This window comes from Benincasa hispida, chromosome 9 (assembly GCF_009727055.1).
Source record: "Benincasa hispida cultivar B227 chromosome 9, ASM972705v1, whole genome shotgun sequence".
Classification (NCBI taxonomy): domain Eukaryota; kingdom Viridiplantae; phylum Streptophyta; class Magnoliopsida; order Cucurbitales; family Cucurbitaceae; genus Benincasa; species Benincasa hispida.
In genome coordinates, this window is record NC_052357.1 from 8,129,597 (window position 1) to 8,150,655 (window position 21,059).

Consider the following 21,059-nt stretch of genomic DNA (forward strand, 5'->3'; position numbering starts at 1 on the left):
TTTGAAAAGAATCAGTTAAGTAATAATCTATTAATTTGTACCAAAAGAAAATGATCAATCCACTTAATAGTATGAAATTTTTAGTAATCATAATTGGATACTCAATTAAAATATATATTCATCTGGTCACTTATAACTAATTATAAACTATCTTTTTAGTACATCCATTAAAATATATTTATTAATTGAAATATTAAATTTATTAATCAAGGTATCACAAGTATATTAAAAAAAAAATATATTACTCTAGACAAAAAAAAAAAAAACATTAAAGAAATGTGAGAACTTATAAACAAATATAATAAAATGTCACTATGTATACGATAGACCGCAATAGACATCTATCATTGACACTGATTGATATCTATCGCGGTTTATCACTGTTGTGATATTTTGATATACTTGAAAATATTTTCAACAGTTTTACTATTTAAAATAATTAGTGATTTTTAACAATATTATTCTCTATTCATAGATATCTATTATTCGTGGGCATCTGGTAGTAGATATTTAAATTAAATGACACCTAAATGAAATAAATATTAATGATTATTTAGGGAAAAAAACGAACGAACAAACTTTGGGAATATGGATCCTTTGTTACATTTGTGATTGCAAAAGTCATTCTTATGCACTCCATTGCTAGTTTATTATGTTCATAGTTTAGCTTGTCAAATAATATATCTTCGATCTGAGTGAATTGTTTTTTCCATATATTGTTAAATTTAAAAGAATATAGGTAGAAAAATAGCACTTATAATTTTCTTTCTAAACTTTAATATAAAATATCAAGGCATAATGTTTTGTTCCTTTTTCTTCTATCCTCTATTAAATCATCAAGCTAAATTGTTTCAACTACGAACATATTTATTTGTGGAAAAAGGAGGCATGAGTTTTCTACTATTATTTTTTGTTTTATTTTTATTTTTTAAAAATTTGATGTGTATTAAAAGCGTGTTTGGAATGCATTTTCAAATTTTTAATTTTTTTAAAGTTATTTCGGAAAAAATTGGAGTGTTTGGCTACTACTTAAAATAACTTTTGAAGTGTATTTTCAATAATTGTTGTAAAAAATATTTAAATAATAATGAGTTTTTTGAAAAATATTTTTTTCTTAAGTCAATCCAAATGGACCCTAAACTATCAAGCCACATTGTTTCAAATATTTTTATCTATTTGCGAGGATTTTTTACTTTTGAAGATATATCAAACTTTCTCATGAAATTATTCTGGAAATCTCTGAATTCTGGAATTTTGAAAATTCTAGAAATTCTGGAAATTTTGAATTCTCAAAACCCTAAACCCTCTAAATTCTAGAAATTCTCCGGCAAAGCTTTAAGCTCTCCGATCTACCTTCCTTTCACATCCACTCCATTCGCATTCCAAATGGCCCACCAAAATATCCTTTCCTCCGCTCGTTCTTCCACTCCCACCTATTCCTATGAGGTGGTATCCCCGTCTGTCTCTATCCAACCCATTTTCTTCCCAAGCATCGTGGAGTCAGTCTACGCACCACTATGGCTTCACCTTCCCCATTCAATTCCACACTCATCCCATCAGCATTTTCCCTATTGCAGTCCTCATCGCCACAAGATCGCCTACAGCCAACTACTTCCACCGCAAGTGAAGCTAGGTGACGAGACTAACGAGAAGTTTATAGGGACATTCTCAAAAACCTAAAACCACTCGAGTCCTTGGATGGAGTAGTAAATCAGCCAAGCAGTCAGAAGGGTGGTGCTGAAGTATCTCAGCATGGGTCTAGCCATGGGATGGAAAAGGGGAAACAAGGTGGTATTAAATTGATTGACGTTGAAGAAGAGCTCCTCTCAAAGAAAAATGTGAATAGGGAAAGAAGAAGAAGCGATGATGCAAGTATCCTCGCCTTCTTTATAGAGGCAATGGCAAAAGAGTTCCAAAGAAAGTCCAGGAGGGTTAAGGAAGACCTAGGGGAAATAAGGAAGGAAGTAGAATCCCTAATCGCAGCAACTGAGCTCCATCATGAGATACGCGATGAAAAGCTTGAACGCACGGGAAGTCCATTGCATTCACAACTTGAGAAATCTCTAGATAGTATAGAGCACCTTGTGTTGGAATTTGAAAAGGAAAAGTGTGACGAGAGCGATGAACAAAAGAGAACCATATAGGAAAAGGCTCAACACATCAAGTGCAACTTACAAAAGATTAGGAAAGAAAAATAGCTGCTTAGGGAAGAAGATGAGAAGAAAAAGAAAGAAGATGAGAAGTTTGGGGTGGAAGAGAAGAAGAAGGGCACGATCAGTAGCATTTTAAAGAAGAAAAAAGTGCCAAAACAAGCGGCGACAAGAAAGGAAGACAAGGGCAAGGCGCCTGCGGCGGAAGAAGAAAAATCTCCTAAGAAGAGGCCCCCTATTCTGATCAAGATGGGATTCTTCCTTGAAAGTACGCCTCAGCCGCCTTTCATCACAAACACGATTGGCACATTGGGGTGGAGAGATTTCTGCAAAAAGGCAAGAATGGTTAAACCATCTGTGATGACCGCACTCTATGAAAGAAAAGCCTCATACTAGACGATACCGAGCAGATGTTGAGGAAGCAACCATAGGATTCGACGTCAAGAAAATCAATCACTTGTACAATTTGGAAGATATTCTTGACGCTAAAGGAAATATAATAATCAAAAACCCAACATCTGAGGAACAAAAAGAAGCGTTGAAGGTGGTAACACTACCTGGGACAAAATGGAATGTCTCAACCAAAGGGGTCAAGACGTTGTCGCCACACAATCTAACGCCAGAAGCCAATGTGTGGCTATACTTTGTCAAAAGAAAACTGCTCCTTACAACGCATGATCATTCGGTCTCAAGAGAGAGAGTAATGGCCATTTTCTGCATCATGCGGCTGATCCTTAGAAATGTTGGTCGCATGATCGCAAGCCAAATTTGATCATTCCTCCAAGGCCAAAAGGGCAGCTATTCTTCCCATCGCTCATCGAGCTCTGTGTAGCGCAAGGATGGTTTGAGAAAGAGGAAGATGTGGCAGTAAGAAGTACGTTCACAAGCAATTCCCTTTGCTACCTAATAAGGTTGCCAACTTAAGCCAAAAACCAACCAAAGCAACAAACAAAGTGGCAACCCTAGAGCCAAATGACCCCATAAACCTCACAACGAAAGAAGAGGAAAGTAACCATTACGTTAGAGGTTGAAGAATGGGTGATACCTTCACCCAAGTAGAAAAGTCTCCACCACCCCAGCCGGATCCTAAATCCCTTGGGCTAAGAGTTGATCTTAACGTGTACCTACCAACGCTTGAAAAGCCAACGTCGTCTGCTCTTGAAGACGAACCCCTTCTGATCCTTTCTTTTGCATCTAAACTACCAACTCCGCCACTCTCCCCTAAATCTAAAACAACTCTTGCACGCATTACAGCCGATGACCCAAGCCTGCCATCGCCTAGGATTGAAATAGGCAGTGGCTCTGACGTTGGTGTGGCTAGTCAGCATCAGCCTGGTGAAGAAAATCAGCACACTCAAGCCAACGCACCTGAAGGAATTAACCCCTAGGATGGATGGTACATATTCCTTCATGATAACCTCCGAGAACCAATTTTGGAAGGTCTTGATGACCTGTCGCGGTAACAACAATCACTTAAAGTGTAGATGTATGATTTGAAGTGACAACAAGATGAACTTGTTAGAAAACATAACGAGTTGAAGGAATTTGTTCAAGACCAACAGAATGTGACGCTTGACTTCATCAGGCAATTGACGCAGAGGCAGGACGACCAATCTCACTACATAATCGAATTCTTCCAAATTTTTGTTGCTCGCCTCGTGATGGTGCCACCCATTCCCCCACATCTCCAAAATCCTTTGCAGTTCCCCAACGAAAATCCACCCAAGAAAGCAACAACAACGATGCGGGAGAAAACTAAATTTGGGGGTGGTGTCGTTCCTTGTTTTCTCTTTCACTTATACTGTTTCAGTTAGATTCCGTCTTTCTTCTTTTGTATCATCGCTTCAATGATTTAATATAAATTCGATGAGATTTTTTCTATCTTCCCTTGTCTATTCTTTTGTTTGTATCACACTTATACTTTTGACCGCTTAATTATTTGTTGCTTTATTGCTTGCCAATTATGACCTCAATGATGAAACTATGTTCTAACACTAACCACCGAGACTGACATCAATATTAAGTTTTAGGATGTTTTTCCTTTGAAAATATTTCGAGGATTTAGCAAGCTGCAAGCTTTACTTCAAACCTCTTTTATAATAACCTTCTAATTCCATCGCATAATTCACTTTCTCAACAATGAGTACCTTGTTGCCCTCTAAATTTGGGAGTGTGAGGGAGGGTTTGAACGTAAAAGCTTTCAAAATATTTTAATCTCCTTGCATACATATTTATTCCCAAAAAGAAAAAGAAAAGAAAAAGCTTAAAAAGAAATTGTTGAGATTGGAACTTGCTCGTAGTTGGATGTCCGCATGACACCTGTGGGGGCGAGCCAAAACGACGACAAGAATCGTGATCAATGCAAAGAATAATTGATCACAACTCTACTGCCTTAACAAGTCATAAGGCATGAGTTAAGATTGAAAAGAGTGTCTCGCTCATAGTTGGATGTCCGCATGACACCCGTGGGGCAAGCCAAAATGAAGGCTAGATACTTGGATCAACGCAAGATCACAACAAAAATAACAAAGAGAAATTTTACTTTGTATTATTCAAAATCCCATTTCTGAAAAAAAAAAAAAATGAAATATAAGAATGTCTTGGAAATGAGTAAAGGATTTTTTAAATTAAGATTGCGGCTTCTCAAGGTTAGAAATAATTTCCGTAGGAAAAGGAATAAAACTCGAGAAGATTTTAGTTTAGCAAACTGAGTTAAGCAATTAAGTATATGCTTGAGGACAAGCATTGTTTTAAATTTAGGGGTGTGATAACTTGTAGAAATACAAGTTATTTCATCTCCCTCATCTAAAAGAATAAGAAAAAGATATGAAATTATGACATTTTTTCTAAAGAATTGATATAAGTAATCAAAGTATGCGATCATACATCTTTAACGCCTGATCCATCTGAATTTTAAGCTAATGTCGCTGTTTTAATACAGAATGTCAACTGGTGTGAACTATTAGAGACAAACACATGATCGCATAACCAGTTAAGTCAGTAACTTTAAGCGATGAAGCATGATATGGCATGGGCGGTGGAAGTCAAATCACAGATTGAGTTGGTGGTTGATAAGATAACTTCTCTGAAGATTAAATGAACTTCTGAAGCGTTATAGGCGACGCGTTAAGGTATGGAATTTACTGCACCTTATCAGCACAATCATGAGTGAGAGAAAAGAAGTCATCTTCAGATGCCTATAAATACCCATGCAATCGTCATGCAAGAATATATACTAGAGACACCAAATTTCTGAGAAGAAAACTCTGTAAAACGATCTGAGAGCTTGGGCCTTTTGTGGAAGAAGAGGAGCTCCATTGTTCAATATTTGCAGTGAAGCAGTCATCATTAGAGCCAGAGGAAGCAAGATATTGCGCACCACAGCTTGATTCTTTATCCCTTTCTTTATCTTAAAGTGTATTTGTGTTGTATTGTTAACGTTGAAAGGTTCAAAGTCTGCAATATGAATACTGAAGGAAATCAGACATGAGGACTTCAATGAGCAACAGAAAGATCATTCCAAATTTCATTCAAAATTGAACATAATCAATTACAGTACAAGAACGGAAACTAACAGGTCATGAACAATAAGAAATTACAGCATGCTTTAAGAGAGTGCCAAGGGATAGAGTATGCATACCTTTGAAGAAACATTCTTCACGACCCCAAAGAGTTTGTATTAGAACTTAGGTTTCTAATCGTATTAAACCTTAAACTTAGGCCTATCTCAATCCAATTTTAAAACCCTTTTAAAACATGAGTTCGCCTAAGATCACGTGCAACTCTTTCATATTGATTTTCGTTCTAATTTCCATTATAACGTTTATAACAGAAACAACCAAAATCATCCACAATATGAAGCCAACACATACAAGGCACTCATAACTTTTATAAACAAGCATAAGTGTCATGCTTACTGCATGCATAAATATAACTCTTATATTTCATGATGTATGTGCATGCCTTTTTGTAATTTCATCATGTCATATTATAACACTTATAATATTTGATACATGAATAATTGCATAACCTAAGGTGGGTTTCAATTCTATATGTCATACACTATGCCATATAAACCAACATACATCTCATGTACATTAATAAAAGTTGATGAACTGGGATAATTAGCCTCAAATCCTAAAAAACTAAGCTAACTATTACAAATAGCAAAAAGTCAGCGGTTCAAACAGGCGAACCGGGTCTTGAACCGTCCAGGCGAAGAAACGCGTCTCCTTTGATCATGTACCAAACTCCTGTTGATCTCCTACACAAAAGAGTAAATGCTTTACTCAATCGTTTACCAACACTTCCTGAGCTAAACGATCGTGTACCTTGACTATGTGATGAAGCATGAGGCACGCGATCGTGCAACGCGCAACGTACAACGCAAGTCTTAAATGATCATCTAAACAACAACGATGCGGTGAAGCACAATCGTCTAAACGATCGCTAAGCAAGCACTAAGTATCACATATCGGGTGATCATGTAGTCAATGACTATGTGATGAAGCATGCTAACTACACGATCGTTTAGTGTGCGTGCCTTTTATTAAATGATGAGCATCAAATGCTCTATGCAGTTATCTACCTCCAGCGTCCACGCGATCGAGCAACCAATGCTACGCGATAGAGCAAACACTTTACCCCATCGTAGCATTAGTTAAACAATTGTTTAGTAAATACTATACGATCGGGCAGAACATTTCTACACGATTGTTTGGTAAAAACTCAACTATCGTTTACCTTAGGCTACACGATACGACCAACCTTTTCTCTTCTTCCTCAATGAGATCTATATATCTATGCTTTGAAACTTCATCACAAACGACCCAAAAAACTCAAATACTTTGAATTACAAACTCGATTGCTTGTTAATTATGCCAAAAAAACGCAGGAGCCCTTACAAATTAACACTTTGTAAATTCAAAGAAAGCTTTAAACAGAGGTAATTCTCCTGTAAACATTCATCAACATTCATCCACAAACGCATTTGACACTTAAACGCAATGCAGAAAACCCACCATGACTGTAAGAGAAGTTCAAAATAGAAGTAAAATTTGGAATATCAGAACAACCTGGCTCTGATACCAATTGAAGAAAATTAGACATGAGGATTTCTATAAGCAGCGGAAGGATCGTTCCAAATTCCATTCAAAATTGAACACAATCAATTACAGTACAAGAACAAAAACTAACAGGTTATGCACAATAAGAAATTACAACATACTTTAAGAGAGTTTTAAGGGATAGAGTATCCATACCTTTGAAGGAACATTCTTCACAACCCCCTTAATCAATCTCTAAGCATCCAAGACAGCAATACACAGCCCTCGAACAACACGACCGGTGTACAACACGAACACAATGAATACAACGATCACGAACCAAACGAACGGCCTCCAGAACCTCGAAATCAATCAAGTTGAGTGAGAAAACCACCACAATAGTTACCTTGGTATTCTCGGTGTGAGAATCCAGGGGTTGTCGGCTCTATATAAACTTGGTTTGAGGAAGAGACTGAAGGACAACAATCGTGTAGACAATCGAGCAAGTGGGAGATGACACAGTTTATCGTATAGGCGATGTGCTCGATCGTGTAGTAAATGGCAACCTATTGTATAGACAAAGCCACGCGATCATTTAGTTACGACCAGCTGAATGAACTATCGTATAGTCAATGTGCACGATCTTTTAGTCTTTCTATAGCTATCACTTAGTGAAACACTTTTACTTGATAGCCTTGTCCATGAGCAACTTTCCGAATCAAGTAACTCTATAAAATTAGGAAAACATTTTTCCTTTTATATCACGGTTGCCATAAAACCACCAATAACATCTCATTCAATTGGTTATTAGAGAAAAAAAGATAATTATCAAATAATTAATATTATTATAAATAAATATCATAACCAACTTACCATATTTTATTTATAACCTATATCTTTAACATTTCATCTCATGAAACATACAAACCATGGTTCTTTTTCTATTTTATGATACTTAATGTAAAAAATATTTACATTAATCCTCCACTTGATATATCTCATAGATCACACCAATTATACCATATATAATTGAATTTTCTCATGTTAATTTGAACATTTCAAATCAACCCCAAGAACGGATTCTCAACTTGAATTCATTGAGCTACCAAGGGGACCTTATGGATCTGTAGCTTGAAACTCCGACGATACGTGAATAGCTGACTAAACTCTTAGTCCGGGATCCACCATCCGTTAACTACTGGGCACTCCACTAAAGACCGACAATTGCAATCTCTTCACTACAGATATATTTCTATGTCCATATCAACCAATCAACAATGTGATAGCCCTTCACAGATCGCTCGTAAGTACAGTTGGGCCAATTTACCGTTTTGCCCCTGTAGTTACATCTAACTTCTTAAGTACCACTGATTCCTCTAATGAACATAAGTCATAGTCCTACAATGACTGAGTCCAATCTTCCAAAGAGAGGATGTGGCCACTATGTTCAAGACCCGGAATTAGCCCTTAAGGGAGCAATCTATCTATTTACCCCTACTTCGGGGAACGAGTGAATTTCGTCTTGTGTAACTGAATTACCAGCTCTCCAATCAAAATAAATCACAAAAGTAGGTTAATCAAAGGATAGCCCTCAAATGCAGGAGTTCCCAAACACTCAGGATTAAGGTCAATCACCTATGGTCATTTAGATGAGATGTAAGTCTCAAGTATCAACAGCGTTATAACGAGACGAATCATCTCGTGGTTCGGTCTTATACAAACTCTTTATATAGAATACCCCCGCTTGCATGTCTCCACATGAATGGTCAGGATCTGCCATCTGTAGTAGTTCACAACACTTGTAAACCTCCACAAAGTGGGTCGTATCCGTAGTGTTACCAGGATAAGGTATCCCTCCTATATCCTTATACTACAAACCTTTTAGGTTATCGCAGGCATGATCCACTTATATATCTCATATACATGCTTAAGTTTACATACAATAACCATGGATCTCTGTTTATTGGATATGAGTAAATGCAAATAAAATAACTCTTATTTTATTCATAACAATGTGTACAATATTTACAAACTACGAGACTCCGGGAGAATTAGGACACCAATCCTAACAAATACATATTTATTCCATCCTTTGTTCATTTTCTCCATCATTATCATGAGTAGCTAAATTACTTTATGGGTTGAGAAGCATGTAGCCAACACGAACTAAGCAACAAAAGAATCATGTGATCAACTTGTTTTATGTATGCCTACATACGTGCTTGAATGTACATCTCAACGACAGACAGTTTAGTGAGACGGTCTTTACAATCCAGACTTGCAACTCTCCAGCGATTTATGTAATCGATAATGAGTTCACCTTTTCGTTGCTTGGTGTTGATGAGCTCAAACATACTGACTATTCGTCTTGTGCTATAGAAACAGTTTAGGAACTCTTTTTCAATCTGTTCCTAGCTGTCAATTGACTCAGACTCGATGTTAATGTACTAATCAAAAGAATTTCCTTTTAACATCCAAACGAATTATTTGACCAATATGTCCCCTTGCGTACAAGCATTTTCATATGTTTCGATGAAATGAGCGACATGTGATTTTGGATTACCCTTCCCATCAAATTATTGAAGCTTAAGTGGCTGGCATTCAATTGGCATGGTTAAATTATCAATTCTTTTTTTTATATGGTTTAGGATATAAGAGATAACTTTGAGAAATACCATCATATTGGGCTCTTATAGAGTTTCTGATCATATCTTGCAATTGTTGTACTGACAACGAAGCAATTGAAGTTTATTGTTGTTGTTGGTTTTCTTGCAAGATTTTCTTCCTTTTCTTATTATCCTTGACAACAAGTGCTTGACTTGATTCAGCAACATCATGACTTTCAATGTGATTCTTTGAAGACGCGATTTCATAATCACTATCTTTGATCGCCTTTATTACCATGCTCACCTTCTTTTCTAGTTCAACCATTATTTCTTCATATGTACCCACGTCTGTCATCATGACTGACATTATATTGGGTTCTGAAGCTTTTTTACTTGATTGTTCAGAAGATGGAGTGGCTTCATTAGACAATGGATTATCTTTGATGACAATCCTGCTATTTTTTTTTTTTATTTTGACAATTGTTCCCATATATTTCTTATGATTTTAGTGGTTGGTTGCTCTTTAGATTGTTGGATCTCTTTGGAGCGACCATGAGTAATTGGTCCCTTTCCATCGAATTTTCTATATCATAGCATATGACTGCCATTTTCTAAGTTTTGAAGCTTCCTTGAACTTTCAAAGCTTTGATACCAATTGTGGAGGATGACACATTTAAGAGGGACTATTCTTTGATTTTCATGGGTGACGATAGCCAAATCGTTGACTCAATAAGCCTACCATTTTTAGGACAAGACTCAGTGGGGAGTAAGGAACATAATAATGCAAGATGGAATTCACTCATTCTCTCCTTTAGGGTAAGTAGATGAGTGTTCCTTTAAGTAGTGTCTCTGGGACTTAAACAAAGGGCCCTACCCTCTCATTGGTCTGAAAAGAGGTTTCTGTTTATTGGTTAAACCATAAATAGGTTGTTCATTAGAGGAGCACTAGTACTTAAGAAACCAAAGGTAACCCAAAGATAAAACGATAATTTGACCCAGTTGGAGTTATGAACACTCATGAAGGACTAACTTGTTGGTGTTGGTCTACATCCCTGGACACAGAAATATACTTGTAATGAGAATAGTGCAGATGTGGATCTTTAGTGGAGTGTACCCACAATTAAGGAATATCGATTAACTTAGTTAATGAGTTTAACCAATTAATCTCATATCATTTGAGCTTCTGATCTACAGGTTCACCAGGTCCCCTCGTTAGCTCACTAGAGGATACTTAAAAGGGATAATTTGAATTGTTTATATTAATTTGAGGAAACTATATGTTAATGAAGTTAATATATAATTAATTATGGATATGATCTATAATTAAATTGGAGAGCAATATTTGAAGAAGATCCAAATTAATTAATTCAAGTGAATTAGATTCACAAAGAATTAATTAATAGAGAGGTTTTGCATGTATACATGGAATGTATATGATAATTAAATGTATACATTAAATTGAGTTTAATGTATACGTAGTCATTTAATTATTGTGCAAATCAAAAATTAAATAAGTGTTATTTTATTGTGCAAATTAAATAAGTTTTATTTAATTGGACGAATTGATTAGATAAGTGTTATTTAATTAAATGGCTAATTAATTAAATAAATGTTATTTAATTAATTATACCAAAGGAAAATATATTGGAAAAGATGTTTGACTATTCTCTATATAAAAACCTCCCCATGGTTCTTTGGGAATGCACTGAATACTCAATTCTTATTGCAGAGAAACTCTGACAATACACAACTCTTTAGTGTTATTATGCCAAATTTTCTCTAAGCCATAAATCCTCCTCTCAACTCTCCAAAACACTTCTCCTTTCCCTCTCCCAATAGTTGGATATCCCAGTAGTTGGATACCATCTATCCTTCTATTGGAATCCTAGAGAATAACGAGGTAACTTTCGTGGTAGTATTCAAGATTGCTTAAGGAGTTATTCATGATCAAAACCGTTTGGAGATTCGTTGATTGGAACCTTGGAAAGGATTGTCCGTGGCAGTTAGAGAATCTACAAAGGTAAGAACCGTTCTAATCCTTTTCCCAGTAGCATGCTAATTTACGTGTTTATCTATTCCATCTAGTACAATGATTTTGTTTATTGTAAAAATTGAATCGTAGGATGTAAGGTGATCTCTAACGAGAACGCTTTCGTTGCGGCTTGGATTCAATCCTGGTTCCCTATATGATTCGAGGTATATTATACAAAGAGTTTGTATAAGATCGAACCATGAAATAAATAGTCTCTCTTCTTAACACTGTTACTAAAAGAGACTTACATTTCACCAGGATGATCATAGGTTACTTGACCTTAATCTTAAGTGAGTTATAAATTCTTACTTGTGAGAGTGGTCCTTTGACCTGCATGGTGAGAGTGGCTAGATTCGCCGACTCAATATACCTACCATTTTGTGGATTCGTCTTATTAAGGAGTTGGGAACACAGCTACCTAAGAAGGAATTCACTTCTTCCCATTGTTAGGGTAAACAGATAAATTGTTCCCTTAGAGGCTGGTTCCGGGTCTTGAACAATGTGGCGCCACACCCACTCTTGGCCTAAAAGAGGTTCAGTTATAGTTGGACTATGACCAAATTGTTCACAAGAAGAATCAATGGTACTTAAGGGGTTAGATGTAACTATAAGAGTGAAACGGTAATTTTGACCCAGTTGTACTTACAAGCAATTTGTGAATAGCCAATGCACTATTGAATGGTTATATCTAATAGACACAGAAATATATCTACAGTGAGAAGATTGCAACTGTTGGTCTTTAGTGGAGTGACCGGAGTTAATGAAGGTTGATTAATTTAATAAAGGGTTTAATTAATTAATCTTGTATCATTTGAGCTTCAATTTGTAGGTCCATAAGGTCTTTTTGTTATCTCGATAAGAACTAATGAGAATCAAATTAATTTTGGAATAATTTGAATGGTTCAAATTAATTATAGAAAATTAATTGTATAAGATGATACATTAATTTAATGTATGATGATACATTATAATATGAAGTTTATTGAGAGAAATAAATGTTTGAATATGATTCAAATATTAATTATATGAATATAATTCATATATAAACTATAGGTTAAAGTTAATGTTAATTTAATTCATATTAATTCTGTAGGTTATATGAGAGAAAATAAACTATAGGTTAATATGTGATAAATTATAGGTTATATATTATATGGGATATAATATAAGGTTTTATTTAATTATATTAATGTAATATAATTAAATTAAATTTGAGATTTTGAATTTAAAAAAGTTAACTCCATGGGAGTTAATTTGACATAGTGGAGGGAGTTATTATTGTTGCGGTTGATGCCTTAAAGTCTCGTGTCCTGTAGTTTGTAAACAGTTTGTATGAACGCTTGTGTTGTATAATATATGATATTTACTTCACATCTTGATTTTGCTCAGTTGTATATTTTGTTTGCTTTACTACAAACCAATAAATATAAAATCCCTGGTTATCTGTATGTAACTTAAGCATGTACGTGATGATATACAAGTGGATCATATCTTGAGTGATAACCAAAATGGTCTATAGTATATAGATATAGGACGAAAACCTTATCTTGGCAACATTACAGATGCAGTTCGCTTTGTGGAATGGTCACAAGTGTTGTGACTTGTCACAGATGGTTTAATCCTGATCATTTGTGTAGGGGACATGCGAGCGAGGGCGTCCTATGCAAAGACTTTGTATAATACCTGACCACAAAGTGTTAAACGTCTCGTTATTTAACACCGTTCATGACAGAGACTTCACTTCACTAGGATGATCATAGGTAACATGACCTCAATCCTGAATGAGTTGGGAACTCCTGCCATTGAGGGTGGTCCTTTGATTTGTATGGGCGCGAGTGGCCAAGTCGCCGATTCAAACCTACCATTTTGGAGATTCGTCTGATTTGGGAATTGGGAACTCAGCTACACAAGATGAAATTCACTCCTTCCCTGAAGCGGGGGTAAGTAGATAGATAGCTCCCTTAAGGACTGCTTCCAGGGCTTGAACGATGTGACACCACACACCTTTTCTTGGCATAAGAGGTGTTCACACATAGTTGGACTATGTTGTATTGTTTATTAGAGGAATCAGTGGTACTTAAGGAGTGAAATGTAACTACAGGGGCAAAAGGGTAAATTGACCTAGTTGTACTTATGAGCATCTGTGAAGGGTCATCGTACTCATGATTGGTTATATCCGATGGACACAGAAATATATTTGTGGTAAGAAGAGTTTAGCTGTTGGTCTTTAGTAGAATGCCTAGCAGTTAACGGATGGTGGATCTCGTGGCTAAAGAGTTTAGAGCCATAGGTTCATTAGGTCCCCTGGGTAGCTTGGATAAAGTTGAGAATCAGTGTTTGGGTCAGTTTGAAATGTTCAAATTGACAAGAAGGAGTTCGATTATATATGATATAATTGAACTGGTTAATTATATATGATATAATTGGCTAAATGTATAAGATACATCATTTTGGAGGAAATTAGATATAAATATGATTTATATCAAGGTTAGGAGAAATTACTATAGTAGATATATGATATCAAACTATAGGGTAAGAATATAATATGAGATAATTAGCCGTATTATTCTCCTCAATCTTGCATTAGTGGGAGCAACCGCATTCGGTTATTGTAACCGAAGAATAAAATGAAAATGGGTTTCATTTGGCAAAAAGTTCGATAAATTCGCAATTGGTGTGAAAATGTAAACGATCGCCTAGCTTGAGAGCCTATACAATAATAGTCCATTGTTTAAACGACCGCACACCAGCGCCTAAACGATCGCTTAGCTTTCCTAAATGATCGCATACCATGCCGCATTTTCTAAATGATCGTCTACCTTTTATTAAACGATCGCTTAGTAAAACCTACACGATCTTGTAGCTTCATTTAAATGATAAGCATCCCTACTATACGATAGTTTTTTCTCTCCCATTTACTTATCGTCTACACGATCTGTCTTTTCTCCTACCTCTACCAAATTCACCAAAGACCACACTTTAAATTCTCACTCTGAGAATACCAAGGGCTCCAACTGGTGGTGTCGTCCCTATTGTTTACTTGTTCGTGACTGTTCGTGTTGCTACAGTTTGTGTAGACGATCGTGCTGCCACAGCCGACTGATTTGCTAGGCGATAGAGTGTGTAGAGGTTCTTCCACTATTGAGTTCGACGTTTGAAAAGAGTCTTCAACTGGTATGAGAACTTTTTCCCTTGTGTTTTATTGTTCGAAGCATGCCGTTAATTAGTGTTTATTTGCATAACTGTCTGTTAGAATGTGTATATTGTATCTCGGTCACAATGAAATCCGAAAGATCCAAATGCGCTCATGGATGCTCTTCGTTAAGAGTTCCTTAGATTATAATAATTCCCTCACACAATTCTCTCAAAATAAAAAAAGGCAGAGGAGTGGTGAGAAGATGTCACTAGGGGTGTTCAAAAAACCCGGTAATCCGACCAACCCGGACTACCCAACCCAAACCGCAAGGGTTGGGTTAAAAATGTTAAAAAAATATTAAATTCGGGTTGAGTCTCGGGTTACCCCATTTTTAGGGTCGGGTCAACCCAACCCTACCCGACCCGAATATATATATAAGTTTTAAAAAAAAAAAAACAGAACCGGTGACCCAACTCGGACCAACCAGAAATTTTGGGTTGGGTTGGGTTGGGTTGACCCTCCAAAAAAAGAACTAATAGAGTTCATTATTAATCAACCCGAATTTTTGGGTTGGTCCACAAAAATCTTCAAACCCGGCCCAACCCGGACTATGTACACCCCTAGATCTCACTTCAACATGAAAAATTTTGTAGACTCTCCCTCTCCACCTTGATCTCCTCCCTCTGCAAGATTCTCTCAAGAAGAACTCTTCCTCTTTCATCCTTTTCATCAAAATTATCAAGGAAGCCACCAAACTCTCCTTGATTCTCATCTTGAGAATAACAAGGTAACATTGTGATGGTGTCCAAGGAGTTCGTTGTTGTCCTTGTTGTGAAGCCGTGTTCAGGAGAAGTGATAGAGATCTTGTTTGTGATCATCTAGGGAGAGGATTTTGTGAAGAATCAATTCTTCAATGGTTAGTTTCTATTCCCTTTTTCTTCTTTGTAAAATTCAGTGGAAAAGAATGCTTAATAGTTGTTAGTTTATCCTTGTTTCCATCCTTTATTTTCTTAAGTTCTGTAAAACGAAAAACTAAGATACGAATGCGTTCTTATGCTTCCACTGTGGGAATTTCAATCCCTTTAGTTCGATCACAAGAATCTACATCCACGGTGTTGGGAGCAGAAATTTTATTCAAGAGGTTACAAGAAGAATCTTACAAGTCTTACCAGATGAGTTTACCTCACTACTGTCTCTCAAACTATTCTTACACTACATGCATTTTTCTGAGTTTAAGCCTTCTATTTATAAGTTGATGTTTGCTTCAGCTTTTACAACAAATTTCTAACTGATTTTGTTTCATGGAAGTTTTGAATTAGAAACTAAACCCTTCAAATAGGATATATAATGGACCACAAAGATCATTTTTAATATACATTGTAATATAATATATATTTCTTAACTACATGAACTGTACTGCCTTATGAATATAACAGAAAATACGTCTTATTATCTATGAAATATATAATTTATCATGAATATAACATAGTATATGTTGAAAAAATTATAACACAGTATATATTGAAAAAATATATATAACACATTATATACAAAAGTTAAGTTAATATACCACACTGTATATTGGAAAAACAAACAACACATTTTTTAAAAATCAAAATATACTATGTAATATACTATATACAAGTATCTTACCTGTATTAAAGACTTCAACCAATTGATATAGTAGAAAATATATAATGGTACATGTGGAATATATGATGACAATAGTAGTTACATTTGGGAAATATACTATCAAAAAACTATTTACATATGAAAATATTGAAAAAAAAAAAAACAATACAGCATATACAAAAAAGCACAATACATATCATGGTACATTATTGAAGAGGGTATATAGTAACAGTCCTTGACATACATACCCATCAACAACTCGAACAGAAATGAATGATATTGATTACCCAAGATTGAAGATATGTCCTGTAACAATTGAAATTTTAACTTGACCAATCGAATAAATTGAAAAAGTATAAGAAAAACTGGAGATGGAAATGGAGTAAATAACTGGACGAACCACATGAACGACAAACGAAGAAAAATTGGAGATAGAAATGGAGTCAACAACCGAACGAACCATACCAATTGACAAATGAAGGTGAAAGAAAATTGCAATCGAAAAAATATTGAAAAAGTTGGAAATAGAAATGAAGACAACAACCAAACGTTGTAAACCACCCAACGGAGAATGAGAAATGAAGGATAAAATTAATATGTTATTCTGTACAATTCGTAAATTGTTAACCTACTTACTTGCCAACAAGAGCGTAGCTTAACTAGCATAGTACTTGTACTATCGATCTTGAGGTCTGAGGTTCAATTCCTCCGTCCCACACTTTAATTACAATACCTTTAAAAAAAATTTGTTAACATACTTCCCTGAACAAATTCCTAAAATATTAAATGAAAACTCAATCATTAATTAAAATAGTGTGTAATTGGGTTAAATTTATCTCAAATTTTTGCATAATTCTATATATGTAAATTAATTCAAGCTTGTGTCATTTGTGAAATATTGTCTTTGAATAAGGATAGATCTCTAAATCTTCCTAAAATTAAAAGAATGAAATCTTCAATGCAAAATTTAATAATAGTTAAAAATGATCACTTTTAGTCCTTAAATTTTCATACAAATAACAATTTAGTTCTTGAACTTTGATTTCTACGATTTAGTTCATATGTAACAACCCAAATTTGTACGCATACACTACAGGAAATTAAATGTCAAATATTAAGCAGGACGAAATTTTATTTAAGGGGTGGTAAATGTAATACCCTAACCCTAATTTAGAAAGCAGGAAAACAAATAAAATATATAATTAAGAATGAAAAATATATAAATTTAATAGGAAAATCGGGTGAAAATTTAGAATTGAAAAAAAAATAAGAAATTTATTAATTATCAAAAAATAATGAATAAGGGGGCAAAATCAGGGAGGATTAATTAGAAATTGGATGCTAGCTAATTCAGGAGACAAAGGGCAGTAGATAACTTTTTGTTTGGGCACTGCTTATTGGAAGAATTTGAGGTGAATTAATTGTCCATATACTCTTAAAATTTAAAAAAGTTAAAAAGGGGAAGTGGAATCCACAAGCAGTGAAGGCAACCCACGCGTGAAAACTAGCGAGATTGGAGAGAAAATTGGAAAGAGCGAGATTGGAGAGAAAATTGGAGAGAGTGAGAGTAGAGAGAGTGAGAGTGAGAGTGGAGAGAGCGAGATTCTCAGCGAGAAAGTGAGAGAGAGCAAGAGCCACGAGAGCCAAACCAGCGAGAGTCACGAGACCCAACCCAGCGAGAAAGCTGAAGAAAGCGAGATTCTAAGAACAGAAAGAGTGAGATTTGGACAAACATTGAATTTGGCCATGATCTTATAGATTATACATGGAGAACCCTAAAATGGAATACAAACAAAGATTGATGACGTAAGGGCAAACGTTAACCAAAATTAGGTGTCTTATTAAGAGAAATTCTTAAACCTAAGTAATTTTAAAGAAGCCATTTATAGGATGAGTTGTCACAAGAGAATAGCTAGAAACGGCTATAAATAGGAGGCTTTAGGTTGGAAGTTAAATGGATTCTCAAACAAAACTCAGTAGTAAAAATCGTGTGAAAAGGGTGAAGTAATTTTGTTAGTTAGAAGGAGGAAACACAAGGGAAGTGCTGCCCAAATTTCCTTCTGATTTAAGAGGGAAAGCTCTACTGATTAAACCATAAGGAATAATAAGGAATAACTAGGATTGCAGTCAAGTTAAGTAGTTTATCTCACCCTCTCTTTAAGTGTTTCATGGTAGTGTACCTTTAATATGTTGCATAATTATGTTATTGTTATGTTGCATTACATGTTTAAAATACGTTTATCGACAAGGGACCCCATGCATTATGTTTGTTCACAACGATGAAATAAGATTAAATTTTAATTAGATAAAGGTTATGCTTCAGGGTTAGCAGGGCATGTATAGTTGCACCCCTCTAGACCCAATTCTATGTCAAGTTTATGCTAGGGACTAACAGGGTATGTATGGTTGCACCCCTCTAGTCCAATCTTACGTTTATATTAATGGTTGATGTTGGATGCAACTCTGGCCCTACTGACTGCATGACTCGCTAATCATCAGATGGGTTAGTTTCTGCCTAAGTTCTCATCTTCCTATCAGGGCGGAGAAATTTACATTAGTAGCATAACCGACCACCACATGTTATTATATGTTTTCGGTCCCAATCATATATTTTCAGGATATGTTGCATGTGATTGTGCATTTGGTCACTACCCTATGTGAGAACTACTTACTGGGTATATTATATACTCATCCTATTTTTACAGACTTTGTAGGTAAGGACACAGCGTAGGTGGAAGAACTGGACGTCGCTCAAATGGCCAACCGTCAAACTCACTATTATAGGCATATGCATTTTTGTATCACTACGCTAATGTTTTAAGGATCCTGGTGTTTTGTAAACTTTTTATATAGTTTTCTACCTAATTAATAAAATCTTAGATATGTTCTTTTGAGATTTTTGCCAAAACTCATCTCATGATAGAAAAGTCTAAGTATGCATGTCGTAGCGGTCGGACCATAATATGTAAAGATCCGGTCGTTACATCATATATTTTTTATTTTGTAACAATTTAGTCCTTGAGCTTTAATATGTAACAATTTAGTCCTTGAAGTTTAAATTCTGTAACGATTTAGTCCCTACTGTAGAAATTAATGTTAAGATTTAATGAGATTTCATGCCTAAATAAAATCAATAAAATAATTAGAGACTGAATATTTTTACAAAATACAAAGTTTACATCATAAAATATTAAAAATTGACATGGTTAGAGACTAAATTGTTACAATGTCGAATGTACACTGACAATTATTACATGCTAAAGTTCAAAGACTAAATTATTACAAAATTGAAAGTATAGACACTAAATCGTTACAAACCAAAATTCACGAACTAAATCGTTACAAACCAAAGTTCTAAATCGTTACCTTCATGAAAGTTCAAAGATGAAAAGTATTTTTTAACCAAATTTAATAATAGAAAGATATGGAGTACTTTTGTGTCTCAAATCACCTTTTATCTAATTTTATATTAATGTTGCTGCATCAACTCGTTCACGTTTTCTCAAAAGATAAATAAATATAATAATGGCATTACTTTAAATTTTTGGTATTAGGCTTTTAATTTAAATTCCAATTAGGAATCAAACTTTATTCAAATTCATAATATCGCATGTTAAATGGTAATTCAGTTTGATAATTGTTCCTTCTTCTTCCTGATCTTTTGTTAACAAATAAATAGTCATACATTTATTAACTATTTATAGTTTCTCATTATCTCAAATTTTAAACCTTTTTGGGAACTTACATTTCTAGACTCGAATTTTTAAGAATATATTCATTTGGTCATGAATTTTTAAAATATATCTTCGTCCTCAAATTTTTAAGTGTAGATTTGTTTGGTCCTTAAATTTTCAAAATGACTATATGACATTTTAAATTAGATCAATAATTTAAAATTTTTCTCTTACATTAAACTTTATTTTTAATTTAAAAAATGTCATATAATTATAGGGGCTTTTAAATGACTTATTTTAAAAGACTCCAGACTAAAATTGTACATTTTGAAAATTCAGGACCAAACGTATATTTTGAAAACTTCAATACCAAGCACACATATCCTTGAAAATGATAGGGGTTTGGGACGTTGAGTTGATTATTATAGTTAGTGGTTATTTTAGTTGTGGATCGTTATAGTAGTCATTGGGTTATAATACTTTGTATTTTAGGTAGGGGTGTACATGGACTAGGTTGGAAGAGTTTTTTCAATTTACGATCGGATTGGGTTGGGTTGGCTACTAGAAAGACCCGAACAAGGTCTCCAACCCAATCCACCATTTGAAAATTCGGATCGGATTGGGTTGGATTGTCGGGTTATTCTTATTGCTTTTTTATTGATCTAAAATAATTAAATTTATCTACAATACATGATTAATAACTAAAATCTCATAAAATTAAAATGTTAAATACCAAATATCCACGATATCAATTACAAACTTTAAAAAAATACAAACATCAAAA